The following is a 22,193-nucleotide window of genomic DNA, read 5'->3' on the forward strand; positions in this document are numbered from 1 at the left end:
CTGTGAAAAACTGCTGATCTGGAGAGCTCCCACCCCAGTCCCTACTTCCCCCCTTCCATGATCCTTTTTCTAGGTGTAAGGAACCCTTGTTTGCTTACCAGAAGGAATGTACTAATTAGGGGGGTTCAGAGAGTTTGAGTAAATTGAGGGATAGGTTTTGCTCCTCCATAAGGAAGACTAAGATAGTTAGCCTTTTTCACCTATAGGCACCATTTTAGGCTGTGGAATTATTAGTTGGACTTCCTGAAGGCAAGATCTCTGTGTCCTGTTAATTGTTTGGTTAACTTATTACAGAAAGGTTGTCTGTTTTTACCCTTTGTGGATCAGCCTGTTAGTTGGACCTATTTCTGATTGCTTTTTGCTCTTTTAATCCAAGTTTTGAGAGCTCCATTGTGAGACCCTTATGTGAACCCTGTGTATGGTTAAATCAAGAGTAGAGAAGATTCTGCAGAGTTCTAACACTCCTCCAGGGTACAGATGTGTCGGAGACCCGATGCACAGCAGTTTCGATCTTAAGTAGTTTTTTATATTAGTAACTATCTTCTCATTTTGAGGTAAGGAAGTTTCTTACCCTTCCTGTCTCTGGTTTTATTTTCCCTATTTTGAAGAAAATTCTATTGTTTTTTTCCATTTGGAACTGAATGCCCTTGGTATTAGGGATTCAGGTTTCTGTCAATTGGAAAGAGGCATCTTTCACCTAGGAAGAGCCTACAGAGTGGAGGTTTTTATCAGAGGAGAAATGGATTCCTGTCCCTTGTTAGTGGAAAGGGGCTAAGTCTTAAAGAACTCAAGCGTGCTGAATGTGAGAGAATAGTGCCCACTGGGACTGTCAAAAGGAGATTTAAAGAAGACTCTTGGAGAGGTATGAGAATAGGGTCTTATGTTCTGATAAATAATGGGGACTTTACTCTAGTCATTCTATAATGGGGAGAAGAGGTGATAAATGTGGGAGTGGAGGGATTGAACTATTTTCAATCTGAGTAACAGGAAAGAGAAGTAGATCAAGGGTTAAGGAATTAGCTTCCATAGAGAATCAGAAACTTTACTAGAAGAGTGAGGTCACACATTTATTAATTTTCTTCTACCTAATTATTTTTTGACTTTATTTGAAATCTGATTTGACTGCTGTAAATATTCTTCAGTCATGTAATTGTCTATCAGTAAAGAAGTTGGAAATCACATTGCTTCTCAGTGTGATTTTTGGAATCAAAAGACTGATTATAATCAGGGTTGTTTACAGAAAAGAAAAAAGGGCTTGTACTATGTTTAATGCAAAAGGGATTAAAGCTATACTTCCTCTCACAGGGAGCCCTGGAACGCAGATGTGAGAAGCTATCCATGGAGAACTGTGTGCAGATAGGGTCCATCTCTCTTTCTATGTGCCCCTGGGTTTAGTCCTTGGAAAATCACAAAATCAATATATTCCACAACTCTTATTGGTATATACCAAAAAGAATAAGCAAAAAACATCAAGGGAGCAACAGTCAGTAGTGCTATTGCAGTACAGAAAGTAGAACAACCAAAGCCAATAATTTAGCTTTAATGGGACCTTCATACCACCTGACAGCATCTCAAATACTTTGAGATTTTTGTATGCAATTTTTGCGGGTCATTATAATCATTGGTCCAATATTCTTGGAATATATTTTTTTAAACAATTTTTTATGTTAGTAAAATGGCCAACTTCCCTTAAAACCTGTTTGTTGTAGTAGTCCCTGGCCTGATGTGAAATCACATTTTATTTCCCACTGTTTCAGTGGCAAATCCTTAGGGTAATGCCAATGCTTTATTCTATAAAATCATAAACATATTGTCTCAAAAGTGAATTGTATAAACAGGGCAAAATCATGAAATCACTTGCTATGGATCTTTCAGAGCAGTTCTTGTGTGTTTCAAATTTCAAACTCACTCATTATAGAATAGCATTTGTCTTTTAACATATTTTTAGGTAGCCATTTTATAATTCTAATCTCCCTCCAGGTCCATTGGGGGAAAAACCTTATTTAAATCCTTCATATGAAGTGTTCGATCACAGAACGTCTTAACATCACTTAAGGTAGAACTGTGACAATAATAGTTGAGACACTTCTTAAAGTTCAGTGATAAAGGGTTATTAAATTCCCACATATAATATATCTGTGCAAAATTTGTATTTTAAATATAACCAAGCTAATTAATCAGAGTATGGACCATTCCACTTACTTATTTAAACCCTGAGGTGTTATAGATTGTATACAATGTATCCACTGTTGTTTGGATCTGCCAATTTCTTAACCCTGTCCCCTCCTCGCCAATGAGCCGGAACTACATCTAGAATAGTCCACTGTATATCAAATTCCTTGTCTACACTGGATAATGTGTGTCACTAAGGGAGCCTCAAGTTTACAAGTATTGAATCAACATTTATGTTCTGTCAATCTCACCTGAATTTGTTGCTTGGTTCTCCCTATATAATATACATTGCATGGACAGCTTATTAGGTAGACCACAAAAGATCATTGCAGGTAAAATATCAGACTGTGAAATAGGTTCAACCTGTGACAGAGGTAATATGGTCGGATTTCATCCCAAGGTTGCACCAATCACAAGATGTACAGGTAGGAATCATTTCCAATGGAACAGGGGGTTCATATGGTGATGAATGGATCACTTGATTGCAGATATTTAATCCATGAGAATATGCAACTTGTAGTGGTATTGCAAAGCATATATGGGGCGGATTTTAAAAGGATTACGTGCAAATATTACATGTGTAACCCCGAAAACACGCTCCTGCGCGCGCCGAGCCTATTTTGCATAGGCCCAGTGACACGCGCAAGCCCCAGGATGCATGTAAGCCCCGGGGCTTGAAAAAATGGGTGGGATGGGTGGGACAGTTTGGGGCGGGTCATGGGCGTGGCCAGAGGTCTCTCTCTACTGCTGCTGGGTGCGGGGATTGCGCGCTGGCACTTGGCTGGCCCGCGCAACCTACACCTGCAGAAGCAGGCGTAAATAAAAAAATAAAGGTGGGGGGGTGGAAGGAAAGTTCCCTCTGAGGCCGCTCCGATTTCGGAGCGGCCTCGGAGGGAACAGAGAAAGCCATCAGGGATCTCCTAGGGCTCGGCATGTGCAAGGCGCAAAAGTGTGCACCCCCTTGCGTGCGCCAGCCCCCGGATTTTATAACATGCGCGTGGCTGCACGTGCATGTTATAAAATCAGCGTAGATTTCTGCACATTGGGTTGCGCACACAAATCTACGCCTGCACGTAGGTACGAATATCTGGCCCTCAGTGTTTTGTAGTATATACCATTGCTTCTGAATAGACTTAGTGATATCTGCTGATGCAGAGGAATACAAATACTAGATCTATATTATATACCAGGCCAAGCAAAATATATTGTAATCAAACTGATACTATATTATGGATAAATGTTGTCTCAACACATGTAAACTTGAGACTCCCTTAGTGACACAATTTATCCAATGTAGACATAGAATTTGTGATACTGTGAAATATTCTAGATGTATTTCTGGCACATTGGTGAGGAGGGGACAGGGTTAAGAAATTGGCAGATCCAAACAGCAGTAGATACATTGCATACAATCTATAACATCACATGGTTTAAATAAGGAAGTGGAATGGTCCACACTCTGATTAATTAGCTTAATTAAATTTATTAAAAGCTTCAATATCATGTCATATCATGTCATATTTGAATTCAGCACATCAACATGGCACATTTTATTGCTGAAGTAGATGACTTCTAAAAATTTTATACCAGTGATACCTTCTAGTAAACTCAGGTCCCTATTAAGATTTTGGTGCCCATAGGCAATAAGGGCCTGATTTTCAAAAGCATTTACATGCTTTAAACTGGCATTTATATGTGTAAATGTACTTTACTCCTGCAAGTGGGCTTTTGAAAATTGCTACAATATATGCCATTGAATTATCCTTAGGTTTTGCGGATGTTAAGTATAATTAGCACAAGTAAAAGGGTTTTAAAATTTTCTACAATCACATGCATAACTCCTAAGAAACTTCACTTGTAAATGTAGAAGCATACACTTTTCTCTCTCTTCCCCCTATCAGGCAGCATCTTTTGGTGAGGAAGAGGTACCCTCCATAGAGATAAATAGCAGGGGGAGGGGGAAAAGAGGATTGATGGGGTGAGTTTCTACATACAGTTACAAAATGACAGGAGATGCCATCTGACAAATGGTCAAAGTTTTCTAGGATCTTCTATCATATCCAGTACCTTCACCTGCACCTTGGCAGCTGTTTGCACCTCCCATGCCAGAGCTGCTCAGCATCTCTACCACTATTTCCTTCAGCCTCTGTTACATGGGCCCAGTGCCATTTATGCTGTGGAATATCCAGCTCCACGCAATTGGGGGGATCTTGCCTTAGAGGGACAGACCAGAGCACCAGAGCAAGACACACACATATACACATCACAGAAAAAGAGGTCAAGCCAGTGACTCATTCATGACACAGCTAGAGACTCAGCCAAAGGTGACAATATGCCCTGTGGCATACAGCACCACCTACAGCCTTGCTGCTGCACCCAAAATAGGGAGGGATGCACAGAGACCCACAGAATAGGATGGTGGGTAGAAGATTTCAGGCCAAGGTGAAGCCTCTTAGAAAGAACAAGTCATATTACCAGTGGCGTACTAACAGAGGGGGGCCAGGTGGACGGTCTGCTTTGGGTGATAACGGGGAGGGGTGCCATTGCCGCCAGCATATATGAAGGTCCTGCGGCAGCACGGAGAAATAACGAGCTGGCAGGGCTCCTACTCCCCACCAGCAAAAGCAAGGACCTGCAGCAGAAGAAGATACCCTGCAGTGCAACTGACATTTCCTCAGAGCCGGTGACAGATGAAGAAATCCTGCTGTGCTGCCAGCATTTACTTGAAGCCAGCAGCAGAAGAAAAGGCCCTGCTTTGTAGCCAGTGGCCAAAGAAGATGTCCACAACGTGTGTGAGAGAGAATGCCTGTGTATGAGAGAGAGTGTGTGTTAGAGTGTATGAAAGGGTGCATGTGTGAGAGTGTATGAAAGTGTGCATGTGTGTGTATGTATGTATATGAGGGTTTCTATGTGTGTGTATCTGTGGGTGCCTGTGTGGGTTTCTGTGAGAAAGCGTGCCTATTCCTGCATGGCTGACTGTGAAAGAGTGCCTGTACATATGTGTGTGAGAGGGGTTAAAGTTTGTGCACTCTCCTCCAATCCACGACAATCTCAGGATGACTAGAAATCTAAAGTTTCTAGGTATGGCGAGTGAGAGATTTCTTTTTATCCTTTTTAGTTTTAATTAGATGTGATGTGTCTGTTATTTTGAAATATTTTATTAGTGTTTGGTAATTCTATTCATCAGCTGTTTTGATATGCATATTTTTTTAGTATGTTTTTACTATTCTTCTTGATTGTATTGTTTTGAGGAATAGTGATGTTCTTTTTTTCCATTATTGCACTGCATACAGAATCTGGTTTTGGTTTCCAGTTCAGTTTTTGTCTGCATGTGTGTGTGTGTTAGTGTGTGAGAGAGAGAGAGGAAGCATGTGTATGGGAGAGTGATAGAGGAAGCGTGTCTATGTTGTGAGACACAGAGGAAGTGTGTGTGTCTCTCACACTCACGCTTCCTCTATCTCTCTCTGTCTCTAACCAAGCATGTATGTGTGTGTGGGTGCGAATGAGAGAGAGAGGGCACATATTGTGTGAGTTTATGCGTGCCCCAGTCTACGACAATTTTAGGATGTCAGATATGGAGAGCAGGAGATTTTTAAAATCCTATTTGTTTTAATTGTTGTGTGTTATTTGATGCATCTGCTGTTTTGACATATTTTAATCGAAGTTTAGGAAATTTTAAAATTAGATATGTGGGGAGTGCCAAAGGAAGTATCCATCCCGATTTCCAAATACTTTAGGTTTGCCACTGCATATTACCATACCACTTGCTCTCAACAATGCAGGTTGGAACCTTCAAAATTTGACACCCTAAGCAATTGCCTAGGTTGCAGACCTGGATAAACTTGTTTCTTCTGTATGAACCATGGAAGGAAGGAACAAAAGTAAACAGAAACCTCCATTGTAAAAATGCTTTTACTCTTAGACAATTTTGTTTATTTATTAAATACAAATATCATAGAAGGGGAGATTGGTACAATTTAGAAAAGGGGCAGCTAGACACTTGAACATATTTCCTATTATGTGTTTATCACTTTGGGGGAAGCATATAAGACAGTCTATTCATTAGGGATCTTTTCTAGGTTATAATGTGCACATCTTAATTTCTTTAGTCATGGTGAGATGAAAAAGAGCACAGCAGCAAGGCACATTTTACTAGGTTGCTAGTAAAATCATATCTGTGATTGATGAGTACAGTGAACGTTCTTTAATCTAAACCCTTTGCATCCATCGGACCCTTTACTTTGATGAAGCATTTGATCTCTCTCATTCCACTATATTATTTTGCTCCCTTGCCCAACCTTGCCACTTCCTTCTTGCTCCATAATCCATTCCTTCCTATATCTTTCTACAGCTAAACCCTAAAGCCACACCATGATTATATTTTGCCTTAGCTATTGACATATTTTCCTCTCAACGCTTTCCTTTTGCCCACTATCCCACTGCAATTTGTTTGCAATGGAAAACATTTTCTTCTCCTTCAAATCTGTCTCTGACTTCACCCAAATAACTCCATCTCTAACTTCCCTCCTTCCCCCACCCATTCCACAATAAACAACTATAGTATCTATCCAGTGACTGATTTAATTGCTCTGATGGCAGATAAAGTTATTTATATCTTTTTTTTTTAATAATTAAAGTGTTATTGGTTTTTCACAAGAAATGACAAATACAAATTGTTCTCTAGTGAGAAAACATACAGATAACATAATAGAAACACTCTTCCCCCCCCCCCCTTATTGTTCATACTTGCATACAATGTCCAGGATTCATTAGCACATTGCCAATAGACTACGTATAAAAGATATAATATAATAAAAGAACTAAGTGATCAGTGAATCACCAGCTCCAAAGTCTTGGGATAATCACAGAGAAATAAAAAGAATTCCCATTTTCTCATATGCATGAAGAATGACCCTCCTGTTACTTTGATTGCATTGTCCACCTATTGATTTTCTTGAGCCAGTAACTGAAAATAGAGATTTACAGTTCTGGTATTTTGACCTGTAGATGCGGGGAGTTGGAATCTAGTCTGACTCATATTAGACAATAGTTTCTATGTTACGGACCCAGTCTCTGCTTCTCCCTCATGGTTAATGCATCATTAGTGAAGGATGCTGTCCTGAGAGTTTTAAAGAAGTTATTTTAAATTGTTTATTGAAAAACCCTTCTATTGATTCACATAATTTGGCAAACTTTTGTCCAGTCTCAAATTACTCTATTATTTTTTACCAAAAATATTTGAAAAAGTTGTTCCTTCCTTGTCAACTTCTGCTTACATGGCAGAAAACTCAATTTTAGACAATTGTCAATTTGGGTTTTCATATAACTACAGCGCTGAAAATACTTTAGTAGTAATTCTTGGTTTCATTATAACATAATCTGAATCATGGTATTGATGTTGCTGTTTTCCTTTTGGACCCTACTTCAGCATCTGATACAATTAATCATTCATTTTTTTCTTTAGTGATTGCTAATGTTTGAACTGTTTTATTTCATATTTAAAGGGTCATACGCATTGTGTAGTATTGGAACAATATACTTCATCATCTTTACCACCAATAAGTGGTGTCCCTCTGTGAGCTATTTTGTCACCTATCTTGTTCAACTTGTATCTTTAGCCAACTTATTCAAGATCAGAGTTTATTCTTTCATGTACATGGATATTATACAAATTTACATACCATTAGGTCAAAGTAAAGAGGCAATGTTAGACAATTTGAATTTCTGTTTGACCTTACTTTCCAGCTGGATGAAAGTTAAATCCCTCAAAATTAAAGTTTCACTTGATGAGGGAAACCATTTTTATCTTTGGTGGCTCCGACTATTGTTCTAATTTGATTCTACCTAATACTGCTTGCATACTCAGAGATAATTTGTTTGTTAGATCTGTATCTTACTATCTATATATAGCAAAGCAATTGCGCTCATTGATCTTGAAACATGATTCGATATTACTTATTCAGGCTCTGGTACTTTCCAGGTTTAAATGTTGCAAAAGTGTACATTTAGGTATATTTATTTATTTATTTATTTATTTATAACTTTTATATACCGGCATTCGTAAAAAAAAACATCATGTCGGTTTACAGACAACTGAGAAAGGAAATTACAATGATAGATGGAGGAAGGATAGGAAGTTAAAAGGTGACAACTTTACTGTAGAGCCAACGGGCGCCACAGTTATTAAATGAGATTACATGTGGTTAACCAGGTTGGACATAAATTAATTATATACAAGAGGCGACAGAGTGGGGGGTAGCGCGGGGTGGGGGATGAAGCGCATAGGGGAGGCGGGGTGGGGGTAGGAACTGTACAAGGGGGCAGGTGGTGGCGATGGGAAGGAGAGGTGGTGACTGAATATCAGGAAGCCATAAAAAGGATGGGGTGGTGAGGGAGGGAGGGTGTGTAGGGGGGCGGGGGGACACTGTACTAGGGAGAGGGAAATAATGAGTGTTGAGGAGAAGTCAAATGCTAGGGTTGAGAGGCGTTGGGATAGGCCTGTTTAAATAACCAGGTCTTGATTCCTTTTTTGAATTGATTAAGTGAAGGTTCTAGTCGGAGCTCGGTGGGGAGGGAGTTCCAAAGGGTGGGGCCGGCGATGGAGAAGGCTCTCGCTCTGGTGTTTGTGAGGTGAGCAATTTTGAGTGAAGGGGTGTGGAGGGTGCCCGCAAGGGAGTTTCTGGTAGGACGGTTGGCCTGGTGGAAGTGTGGCATATCTTCGATCCAGGGGGAGTTATTTTTATATAGCGTGTTATGTATGATAGTAAGTGTTTTGTATTGAGAGCTACATTTGTTTTACAAAGTTTTCAAGTTATTCAAAACTATGCAGCAAAAATAATTATGTGCCTTCAGAAGTGGAATTATATAATTCATTTATTGGCTGATTTTCAGTAGTTGCTTATTTTGCTGTATATCCACTTTAAAGTGCTTACATTGGTTTTTAAACCTCTACACAATATATCTCCTGGTTCTTTGAGTGAATTATTATTTATCACACCTGCGATAAAAAAGGGGCATGGTTAGGCTATTTTCCTGATACCACATCAACATTATTGAAGCACATGTTATTTTCACATCACACCCCGAGTAATTTATTGCAGCTGCAAAGGTTTTTAACATGAATGGTGGTCCAGGCAGAGTAAAGGAGAGAGAGAGACAGAGACTCACAAAAAAAAGTTATCCATTTATACCACTGTAAGAGGGGCCACTAGTAACTTAGGGTGAGTTTTGTGGGCTCAGTGGGTTTGGGGGGGCGGTTTTGCATCCATTGTCATATATACAAACAGCACAGTTACAATCAGTTAAGATTTAATGTGATTTGGAGGGATGAAGGAGTAAAAATTAGATTTGTAAATGTTACTCTCTACCTACCTTGATTGCAGCAAGGTAAAGAGAGCATCAAGATAGTTAGAGAACATGGTACAAATCTACTTTTCTAGTTTTCTTTTACCTTTCATCACTCCAAATATCATTAAATCTTCACTGATGGTAACTGTGCTGTTTGTATGTATGACTATGCATGCAAAACTGCCCCCCAAAACCCATCCCACCCCCACAAATTTCACCCTGAGTTTATAATGCCTGCTCTTACAGTTCAATAATTATAAATGAACCTCCACAGAGGTGCTCTCTCTCGCCTGCCCGAACTGGGATCTGCATTGAATATCATATCGGATATAACACACTGAAAAAGGTGTAGTTATTACCTGCATTGCTGTGCATTACTTTATCACATGCAATGTTAACTGGCCCTCATTTCTATTTACTCCACCCAAACTCCTCCTACTCAAATACTAATTTTAAATTTGCATGCATATTTCGCGATGCTGTATTTATCTCTTACACTATGGTGTTATTGCTGAGCATTAGGGCCCTAACACATGTAATAACACCCCAATGCATTTTGATAAATGACCCTGTAAGATCCTTAGACAACGTTCCCCTGGTACTTCCATCTCCAGGAGTGATTAGATTGTTTGCCACTAGGAAAAAAGTTTTCTCCAATGCTTGTCCAGATACTGGCTCTTAGTAAAATGATTTGATTAAATCTTTTTACTTTAGTGTTTGGGATCTGAACTCTTAAATAAGTCTATCCTTGTTAATCTTAGAAATGAGAGAGTATATATTCAAACCTATCTGGATAAGTAAGTTATCCAGATTAGACTTATCCAGCTAATTTACAAGGGATATTCAGCAGCATGGCTATTCCGATGAATATCCCATCAAAGTTGCTAGTTAGCTAGATCAGTCTTATCGAGCTAACTTTAAACCTGCTATTAAGCAGGGTTAACTGTCCAGTTAACTTCACCAGGTAAGTCCGAATAATGACACATATCTGGCTAAGTTAACCACATAAGTAGCTCTTCCTTGATCCACCCACATCACACCCATCACTTATCTGGCTAACTACTGATCGCAGTTGGATGTTCAGCCACTGCCATTTAGCTGGATAAGTCCCTACTTATCCAGCTATTTAGCACTGAATATCAGCCTTAAGGTTGGTTTTATTGTACTTTTTTTTATTACATTGTTTGCTTTTTATTTGTCCTAGTGTCCTAGCTTGATAGTGTCTTTGTAAGTTAAAAAAAAAGCTTGTATTTTCTGGGTCTGAAAAGTCACAGATCAGGGAGTCATCAAAAACTACAAGCAGGTTTCTCTACTGAAACACCTATATTCACTGAGCTGGTGGCCAGATAAGTTGAATATTAACTTAGCTATAATATGGATGGATTCTTGCTGACATTGTTCTGTTCTTCTACATTTCTGTGTTTGTGCATGGTTTGAAATCTTGATATATTTGCCCTAGCTTGATAGTGTCCTTTGATTCCTTGCTAGTGTGTTTGTTAATTTAAAAAAGGGGCTGGTATCCTCAAAAGTTGTTGGTATCTTTGAAGCACAGAATGATTTCCAAAATCTAGGGATGAAGATTAGACCATACATTTTTTAACGTATTACCTGTTCATGGAAAGGGGAAGAAAAGGCTCTGCCATAGAAATTACTTCAATGCCTGGCTCAAAAAATGGTGTAAAGAAAGTGTTTTTTGATATATTGGAGGTTGAGGATGGGTATGGAACAATAGAAGATTACATTATAAGGATGGTCTACATTTATCCTTGGCAGGAAAGAGAATCTCTAAACAAGACATTCACATCATACATTATCAGGCATTTAAACTGGAGGGCAGGGTGGCTGGAGATGGTCAATGAAATAGGTATGTCACCCCCAAGTGATACAGGAAGTGGGAGGAGAAAACAACAAAATAAAATCCATCAGCTCAAAAAAGCAGAAAAGGAGACTAAGAAGAGCATCAAACCAAGGGAGAAAAATTGGAAAGCTATGACCAAACATGCTTGTAGTCTGGGCAATAAAATCCCAGACCTGCAGGCTCTAATGATGGAGGCAGATGTGAACATTGTTGATCTTACAGAGACGTTGTTCATTGAGTCTCATGACTGGGATATGGCCATCCCTGGTTATAACTTACTAAGGAAGGACAGAGGACAGGACAGGAGGAGAAGTAGCTCTTTATGTCAAAAATAATATCTAAGTGACTAAAATGCAAGGGAAGTGGAGTAGAGAAGAATAATTATGGGCTATCCTAAAAAAAAAAGAAGATAGTGTTTCAATTTACATGAATGTGGTCTACAGGCCTCTGACTCAGACAGAAGAGCTGTACAGAGATTTGGTTGAAAATATCAAAAAGAAAGAAAAGAAGGGAAAGAAGGGAAAAGTGTTACTCATTGAAAATTTTAAACTGCCAGATACAGATTGGAGTATCCCTTCTGCAGAATCTACCAGACATAGAGAGATAGTAGATTCCCTTCAAGGGGGCTCTCCTCATACAAACGGTAATGGAACCTAAGCACTTGGGTGTGATACTCAACCTAGTGATCACAAATGGGGATAATGTCTCCAATGTCCATGCAGGTGCCCAATTGAGCACCAGTGATCAGATAATATGGTTTGATATCACATATAAAATACAGAGAAGTCACATGAAGAGTGACGAGTTTTGAATTTCAAACATAAAGACTTTATCAAAATGGGTAAGCTCTTGTAGGAAGAACTAGAAGACTGGCAACAGAATGATGTTAGAAAAGTAAACAAAAGTATGAGGAAAAAGAAACTAATCTGTATCTCAAAGGAGGTGTCTGAAATAATAAAGGCAATAAATATAAAGATTCACAAAAAGAGGAATTCAGAGAAGAATTCCTGGAGAAACTGAGGGAGACAAAGACAAAAAAATCAAGAAAGCAAAAGGTCAAGTGGAGGACAGGATTGCCAAATAGGTATAATGAGGTGACAAACATTTTTCAGCTATATCAGAGAAAGAAGGGAAGCCTGGAGGTAAGGGCCTGGCCGTGGTGCTCGCGGCCAGAACCGCAACAGTTAATACCAAGAAGAGCAGAGTCATGCATCTCAGGTATTCTGGCCTAGTGGTTAGAGCTGTGGGCTACGAACCAGTAGACCAGTGTTTGAGTCCTGCTGTCACTCCTTGTGACCTTAGGCAAGTCACTTTATCCTCCATTGCCTCAGTTACAAACTTAGATTGCAAGCCCTCTGGGGATAGGGAAATACCTACAGTACCTAAATGTAATCCACTTTGAAGTCCTGTGAAAAGTGGAATATAAATCTAAATAAATAATCCAAAAGAGTTGTATGTGATAGGGGATGAAAGACCAATGTGCACATACTGGAAGAGGGACCTTGTGGTGATATTATCTGATGATCTGAAGACGGTGAAGCAATGTTACAAGGCATAGCTAAAGACAGAAGAATGCTGGGCTACAGAGAGAGAAGAATAACCAGTAAGAAAAAAAAGAAGTGACAATGCCCTTGTACAGGTACTTGATGAGTCCTCACCTGGAGTACTGTGTTCAGTTCTGGAGACCATATCTGAAAAAGGATAGAGACAGGACAGAGGCAGTCTAGAGAAGCATGGCTAAAATGGTGTGGGGTCTGTACAAGAAGACTTATGAGGAGAGGCTGAAGGATCTGATGCTGCAGCATTTAAAGGGCTGCAGTGGGAAAAGCCCCAAGGAGCATCCTGATAATCTTACACAGTCAATCCTATAAAAAAGCCCTTTTGAGCTCCATTTTAATGCCTTGGCAAAACACCTACTCCTGAAGTAGTGCATGTTGCTCCAGCATTTTGTCTTCGGTTCTTCTGTTCCAGTGTTTGCCTTCAGTTCGATAATTCCAGCATCCTTGTCTTCAGTTCTTCAGCTTTCTCCTCATTGCCTGACTGTTCTTCTCCTCACCTTCCTACCCTGTCTATCCGTCCCTCCTTTTCCTTCAGATGGATTCCTGACTTGACCTTGGCCTTCTATTGGCTATGCTTGACTGCTGCCTGCCTCTGACCACTGCCTGCCTCCAGATTTTTTCTGATCTCTGTTTGCCTTGACCAAGCTACCCTATGATGACCTTCTCCACCATCAGCAGAGGACCCCACCTAAGACTTGCAGGCCCTGGTACGTAAAGTCTTGACCCAAGGTGAATGAGGACTGGTATAGGCGAACTTCAAGCTAGGCCTCTATTTTGTCCGGGTCCACTTGCCGATGGTGGGAACCTGAAGGGCTCCTCCATGAAGGTTTCACCAATCCTGAATTAGCCCAAGGGTCCACAAACACAACAGCATGTCGTTTAATCTTTTTCAGAAGAAAGCAAATAGAAGAAATAGGGGGTTACAATATGAAACGTAAGGGGGATGACTTAGAACCAACATCAGGAAATATTTCTTCATGGAGAAGTTAATGGATGTTATGTTCTGGTATGGTTGTGAACCCTGGATCGAGGGAGAGATGACTCCACCTACAGTGAGGAGCCCTGTGGGGACTCACCACAATAGGCTTGGTCTCAGCAGAGAAGGACACAGTAATAATGATACTTGATTATGATGGAAATAGGAGTAGAACCCACAGAGTGGGAATATAGACACTGTCCAGAGTAGTGGGATAACCCAGTGATGATGACCCCGGTTGTGGCCCGCAGAGCACGGTATGCCGGGGAATCCCTCCTGTAGAGTGGAATACCTTGCAATGTAGATCCAGTAGTGGCCCGCAGAGCAGGGTACGCCGAGAATCTGTGCTGTTGATGGTAGCTGAGGTGTAGAAGGTCAGTGGAACTGGGAAGGTGAAGCATCCAGCTGAAGTGAAGATACATAGAAGAGAGTTTACTGAAGTGAGAACGGTAGTGGCTCGAGGCACGGGGTACACTGGAGGTTCCTTCAGCAAGAGATGGTATGCAGTAGATAAAAGTACTCCCAAGGCAGATCTTATGCAGAGTTCCAAGCGTGAGTAGAAAGACTCTCCAGCCAGGAAGGCCCTCCGAGGAGTGGCTAGCCAGAACGTGACAATGCCCCCAAGTCCTGGAGAATGGAACAAGTCCCAACATAGAATGGAGTAAAGCAACAGAGCATCTCCAAACGAGGAGTGGAATTCAGCAGGAAGGAAGTCCTTGCTAACTTGCAAGAAGAGAGGGCCGAGCAGCTTAAGTACACTGGCGGGTGACGTCATGCAGAGGAGACGCCCCCGAGGTTCCCGCCATGACGTGTACAAGAAAGGGCCTGGCACACGCGCGTGCCCTAGGTTATCCCAGATTCAAGATGGTGGACGGGATTGCCCACGCCATCTCAGGGATGCTGGGGAAAGTGGCATTTGCAGGCAGAGGCCGCCATTCGTCCAAGATTCGCTGGTGCAGGGAAAAAAGAGGTGAGTATGAGAGGTCACAGCCATCTGCGACCGACGGGCGCAACAATGGATATATGGAATACCCTTCCAAAAGAGGTGGAGATGACAAAAACATTAAACAAATAAAATAAGACATGGAATAAACACTGGATTCCTAAAGACTAGAGTTGGAAATTAAGATAAGTGTGCATGGGGGATAAATAGCATGGAATGGCAGTTGCTAAGCCTTACAGAAGGCATGGGGATTACTAACTTTAACCAATTAGCTTATAAGAGTTTGACGTGATTCAGCATTATTCTCTGCTTTGATGGTAGGGTTGGGGGGGGGGGGGGGGAGGAGAAAAGGGGAATTGGATTCAGATTTCAGATGACAACCAACACTGGGCCCGGACTTTTATGGTCTAAGGCAGCGCTTCTCAACCGGTATGTTGCGACACATCAGTGTGTCGCCAAGCACTGGCAGGTGTGTCGCGTGCTCTTGGTCTCTCCCGCTGCTCTTCCTTCCCTGCTGCCATTGCTGCCAGGCTAATAGCACGTTCAAGCCCAATGGGAACGGCAGCGGTGTTAGAGAAAGCTGTGGCACCCACGGCTGGCCTTTTCTTCTTCCCGCGCCTGCCCCGGAACAGGAAGTGATACACAGTGCAGTGCGCAAAAAGGAGAAAGAGCCATGCCACGTGGAAAAGTAGCGGCGGCGGCGGCAGCAATATCGGCCCCGAGCAGCCAGCAATCAGTAAAGGAGACAGCAGTATAAGCCTCCTGCGGCCAATGGGATTCTTCTTTCTTGGCCTGCAGGGGCTGGATGAGGCTGCTGCAGCTACCATTTGTGCTCCGGGTGGGGGGAAAAAGTGAGTGAGAGGGAGAGAAGACAGCTAGCCTGTAAGTGAGAAAATGTGTGTGTGATTGAGAGCATGTGTGTAATTGAGAGTATGTATTTGATTAAGAGCATGTGTGTAAGTGTGTGAGAGACAGCATGTATGTGATTGAGAGAAATTGGTCAGAGAGGTGATGTGTGTAATATGTGAGAGACAATAAAAGTGACTGGTCAGGGAGATGACTGGAGTGTGTGTGAGAGAGTGAGAGATTGGTCAGGGAGGTGACATGTGTGTGTGTGTGTGTGTGTGTGAGAGAGAGAGAGAGAGAGAGAAAACATGGAAGTAAGAAATCTGGGTATGTAAGAAAGCTTGGGAGTAAGAAGCCTGGTGTTGTGGGGGTGTGTGTGAAAGAAAGCATGGGACTGAGAAGCCTGTATATGTGAGAGAGAGCATGGAAATGGGAAGCCTGTGTGTGTGTGCATGCATGAGAGAGAGACTGGTTGGTAAGGTGACGGTGTGTGAGAGAGAGAGACTGGGGTGTGTGTATGTGAAAGAAAATTATTCAGGGAATGAGAAGCCTGTGCATGTGGAGAGAGCAAGCATGGGAATGAGAGAGACTGGTGCGTGTGTGTGTAAGAGAGAGAAAGTGATTATGGGAATGAGAAGCCTGTGCATGTGGAGAGAGTGAGCATGGGAGTGAGAAACCTGGGTGTGTGGGTGTGTGTGAGACGCAGTATGGGAGTGAGAAGCCCTTATATGTAAGATAAAACACGGGAGTGGGAAGCCTGTGTGTGTGTGTATGGCATGAGAGAAACTGTTCAGGAAGGTGACTGGTGTGTGTGTCAAAGACTGGTTGGAGATGATTGGTGTGTGAGAGACAGAAACTGGTCATGGGGGTGTGACTGGTATGGTGTGTGTGTGAGAGACAGAGAGACTGGTCATGGGCCCTAAGAAAGAGGCAACAAAACCAAAAGTTTCCATTCAAAAATAATTGATTCCTCCAAAAAGGAAATCGAAAATATCTATCTCTCAATAGCCACTCACAATTTTTTAACAGAATTACTCCTTCATATAATGTTTGTGTATTAATGTATAATTGATGTTACTGTATTTTTTGTATGTAATTTTTAATTTTTAATTTTCATGGCCACATCTTCAAGCCTGACAACGTGCCTACCTAAATGCTTAAACGCAGGCCGTCCGGTCTTCTAATCATTTGCGGTCACAAATATAAATGGTAATATTTTTAACAGTCTCTTTAGTTATATAAACTTTGGCTTTTTCAGCTATGTAACCTTTTCAGTTTCAGCTTTTTCAGCTCAACTTAGATTTTTCCAGCCATACAAACTTTTCAGTTCAGACTTTTTCAGCTCTTCAACCATGCAAACTTTTCATTTCAAACTTTTTCAGCTCAACAAACGGCCGATGTTTCGCAGGAGCTCTGCTTCATCAGGAACTGACCAAGCGTATTTCTATCACAAATAATTCACCATTTATATTTCCTTCTGTTCATTTGTCTTTCATATCTCTGTTCAATTATCTTTCATCTGGGCCAGCCCGGTCTCAACGAAACTTCAAAACCAAAACGGAGGAACTAAGGAAGAGGACCATGAGTATAGAGCTGTTGCGACCGTCGCTGCCCGACTTCTCCACTACGCCCACCTTACCTCTTTGGCAACTCCCTCTTTGCTTGATTGACGTTTGGCCACCATGGCGTCATCTTGGCAACCTCCTCTGGTGTTCCCGGACCGGCTAGATGCTGATATCCGCCATGTTTCCCAGAAGCCTAAGGGCGCGCTCGCGGTGCGGCTCAGCCCCGACTCAAGTACCAGAGGTGGCGCGAACCTCAGGGCCGTCCCCCTGAGATGACGTCATCCTCACCGGATACTTAAGGTCCCTGAATTCGCTAACTAATCGAGCTAACAAAGGAAAGGTTTACCTAGCTTCCTCCAGGTATCGCTGCAGATGGGATTCGCTCTCTGCATACCTTGCTACTCTGCCTCCTCAGACTTTACCAGAAGTACCTGCTCCTCGGGGGCCTCGCTCTCTCTCTTGTTTTTCAGGTCGCAGTCTGAAACTGGTACTTGCTCCTCGAGGGCCCACGTTCCTGGACCTGCTACCGAATACTACTTCTGCCAGGAAGTCTTCGCTGCCTACAACACCAGTGAGTTACCATCTCTCTCAGAGTGTTCCCTGGAACCAGGTACTCGCTTCTCGAGGGCCTAATTAATTTCCAACTCCTGGGCTGCTTCTAAGAGACTATTGTGTGAGTGTTACCATCAAGGTTCTGTTCCTGAACTCTGCATACCCTGCCTACTCACTATATTCAGTTTCTCTACAGCTCAGTTATCCAGGATCACTGTTCCAGTATCTGAGGGACTACAGCCCAGCTGGGCACTGCCAGCTCACTACTGCCACCTCTGGTGGGTCAATATACTGTTTAATAAAAGAACTAGTGTGTGTCTGTCTCCAAACTCTGAGCCTGAACGGTGGTCCCTCTTGAGATCTTCCCCCCGGGGGCGTGGTCATCTTCCACCGGCCCAAGGATCCACCCACAACTATCTCAAACACTAACAAGAGCTTAGCCACTACTGCTGCCTCTGGTGTGTGCTACGGCCTGCATGGAAGAGGACAGGAGTAGAAGAGATGCTGTAGGGGGTAAGTAAAGGTGGCTTTTTAAGTTTATCTTTCTTGATTGACTGCCATTTTAATTATTTAATATTATGTGATGTGTCTGCTTTTTTGAAATATTTTATTGGTGTTTGGAGAATTTTTAATAGTTTTTATTAGTTTTTAATTGTTGGATGTTATTCTGTTCATAGCTGTTTTGAAACATTTATTCTGCTTATTAGTATAGTTTTACAATTATTTCTATGTGTGGATCTATAGCTGCTTGCTAGTTCTGTTTTCCTAATAGGAGGTGTATTGGTGATTAAGGCCTGATTTAATATTTGTAGTGTTGCCTTTTCATAGATAGGGTTGTTACTGGTTGAGTGCATTCCATAATACAGGTGTAACTGTGTGTGGATTAGTTTATGTACATAACTGCAGATCCTGGGAGTATGTTAGGTCGGATCTGTGTGTGTTACTGAGGTAAGATATTTTTCTAGCATGCAAGTGTTTGTATCAGTCTTATTTGTTGTGTTTCCTCAAGAGGACATGCAATGGTGGTAAACTGCTTTCTTTTCATAAGTAGGGCTATTGAGCCTGGTAGTAGAAGGAGTTTGAGTTGCTGTTACTGAGATGACACCAGAACCAGAATATCTTTTTTGTAGGGTGAGATGTATGGGGAATGTCATAATTCTGCTTTACATCCATTATTGTGAGTCAGGGGGGTTCCCATGGATGCAAACTGTACTTTTACATCTAGCTCCATGACAATCATGGGTTCAGTGTGTCATGCATGTGAGAACCATCTGTCAGGTCTGTCCCGACAGAAAAAAGGTTGAGAACCACTGGTCTAGGGTACTGATATGTTGACATTAGGGAAAACGTTCAGGGTGCTTCTACAGCTAAGTCAAAAAGCAAAGCATGTTCAATCAGAAGCATTGTATGAATTATCAGGAAGGCTGCTCACTCTGTAAAAATGTTGCTAGCAATAATTTGATCTGGGTTTTGATTTTTAATAATACTACCCTTGGGGATAACCTGCATGGAGCGGCAGTTATTATCCTTAACATGGTGGTATCCTATACAGCGGCAAGCGGCCATTACTACCCTTAGCAGAAGTATGGGGGGAACCTGCACAGAGCAGCAGTTACTACCATAAGAAGATTGCTGGGCAGACTCGATGGACCATTTTGTCTTTTTCTGCCGTCATTACTATGTTACTATGATTTTGTGTATGATGTTGCAACTTACCAATTGCCTATTTAGTTTACAAAAATAACATTTTATGCTTTATTTTTGTATGATTGTGTTGATTTTTATGAATGTGCTTTACTATTGTTAACTGCTCTGAGCACTATTATGTGTGTAGGTGAACTATAAATTGAAATAAAATAAATTATTGTGACCCAGATTGGCCACTGTTGGAGATAGGATGTTGGGCTTGATGGGCCTTGGTCTGACCCAGCATTGCATATCTTACGTTTTTATAATCTTATGGTTTTATGAAAACTATTAGAATCTCACCACCAGCATCAAGAACCCAACCCCTTCACCTAACTTTCCCAAGCTCTTCATCCCCCATGTCCCCTTTGCCACCCCATCCATTTTACCTCAAGCAGAGCAAATATTTTCAGGGGTAAACTGCCAAATTCAAAATAGCGCTAGATGAGACATGGTTCCTTCTATATCCCTGGCAACAGCTCTTTGCATGCACAAAAAGTACAAGAACCTAAGAAAATGCCTTACTGGGTCAGACCAAGTTTCATCAAGTCCAGCATTTCTACAGTGGCTAGTCCAGGATAAAAGCAGCAGATCACAGAAAGTAGATCTATTTCTTGTTAGTCACTCCTAGCTATAACAACAATGGCTTTCCCTAGTCTATCTGGCTAATAATGTGTTATTAGTCAGATAGACTAGGGAAAGCCTAGTCTATCTGGCTTTCCTCCAAGAACTTGTCCAAACCTCTTTTAAACCCTACCAGGCTAGTTGCCTCGAGCATGTCCTCTCACAACAGATTCTACTGTTTGATTGTGTATTCAGTGAAAAACACTGTTATACAATTTGTTTTAAATCTGCTGGTTGTTAGTTCCATGAAGAGTTCCCGTATTTTAGTATCATTTGAAAGTGCACATTTCTACACTTTACCCATTTCACCCTGCTCATAATTTTTTAAACCTCTATTATATCCCCTCTCAGTCATCTCTTTTCCAAGCAGAATAGTCCTAACTTGTGTGTGATGTGCCTGTTGTTGGTTCACCAGGAGGCGCTGTAGTTGCTTGATTCTATGCAGAACACTTATAGTGACTGGTGGATATGGCAGTACAGAGGCAGTAAGAGCAGTCAGTCAGTCATGGTTCCTCTTCTAAAACCCTAGGTACACCTTTAGAAGTCACTATCACTTCAGCAACCAATTTTATTCTGATAAACCTTAAAGGATGAGGCCTGCAACCATATCACTCTTAACATTTTATTAACATATTTCCTTTTCCCAATCATCAAATATCCAACTCAAGTATACTAGAACAGTGGTCCCCAACCCTGTCCTGGGGGCCCACCAGCCAGTCGGGTTTTCAAATTATCCACAATCAATATGCATGAGAGAAAATTTGCTTGCAGTGCCTCCATAACATGCAAATTTTCTCTCATGCATATTCATTGTGGATATCCTGAAAACCCGACTGGCTGGTGGGCCCCCAGGACAGGGTTGGGGACCACTGTACTAGAACACACCTTTATTTCCCTTTAGTTACACAACAGGAATAAGATTCCATCCAAACATTATAGAGCCTAAGAGGATTTACCAATTAGCTTCAATGTAAGACTTCACATTTCTTACAGCCTGACAGCAGACAGAACCATTTAAGCCTATTGTAGATAGATTCCATTAGTGTAGTGGCAGCATGCACAGATTAAGGATTCACAAACATAAATCTGATGGACTTTCTCACATGATTTACTAGCATCCAAACCTGCAGATTCTTCTAACAGCCAATTAATGAATAATTCTCTGTAAAGTGCAAACCCTTTAAAGCAATACTCTTGTACCCAAGATACAGATTCCTTTAATATATGTTAGTTGTAAGCGCAATACAACAGTAATTTAAAGCCAATATGCAATTTCTCTTAATAAACAATCAGTTAAGAAAGTTCTATTAACTGCAAGCACTTTGAAGCAATACTCTTGCACTGAACTTACAGTTTCTTTTAATAAACCATTCCTTAATAACTCTCTGTTGTTTTAAGCACTCTAGAGCAGTACTTTAGGACTAAAATATGCAGTTTTCCTAGTGGGCAATTCATTAACAATCCCCTGTCAACTGCAACCAGTTTAGAGCAGTGCTCCTGCAAAAGAGCTCTGTTGGCAGTCAACTACTCAAAAGAAAATGAAACCTGAACAATGTCAGTACTTTTCCTACCCTTCCCTATTATTCTTTTAGGGAGCTGGTATAACCCTAGCAGCCGCCACTTACCCACGTGTCCGTCTTCCCTACCTTCTGGCCCCTTCAATGCCTTATACAAAATTATCCATTCATTTAGCAACACATGTAACACGCAGAAACTGTTGTTGGTATAATAAGGCCGCAGCTTTTATTTAACACATCATGAATAAACTTCCTTGGGTACCCGAGCCGGTATTATGGATCCACCACTGCCCGCCGTAGGGACCAAGCAAGGCAGCCTTCTCAATGGGACCCCCGCCTTGCCCACCAGCAAGGGGGCCCTGACCATCGGCGCATTCTGCGCCCCCACCTTTTTGCGCCACCCAAGGCGCTGATCAGCTACCAAGCCGTCCTGTGATGTCACCGGCACCACTTGCAATAAGCCCAACCGGCCTGGGTAACCGCCAAGACACGAGGTAGGGAGGACCCTTGCCTCGTGTCCCCCCAAACAAGGAATAAGCTGCGGCCTG

The sequence above is a fragment of the Rhinatrema bivittatum genome, chromosome 2 (genome assembly GCF_901001135.1).
Source record: "Rhinatrema bivittatum chromosome 2, aRhiBiv1.1, whole genome shotgun sequence".
NCBI lineage: Eukaryota > Metazoa > Chordata > Amphibia > Gymnophiona > Rhinatrematidae > Rhinatrema > Rhinatrema bivittatum.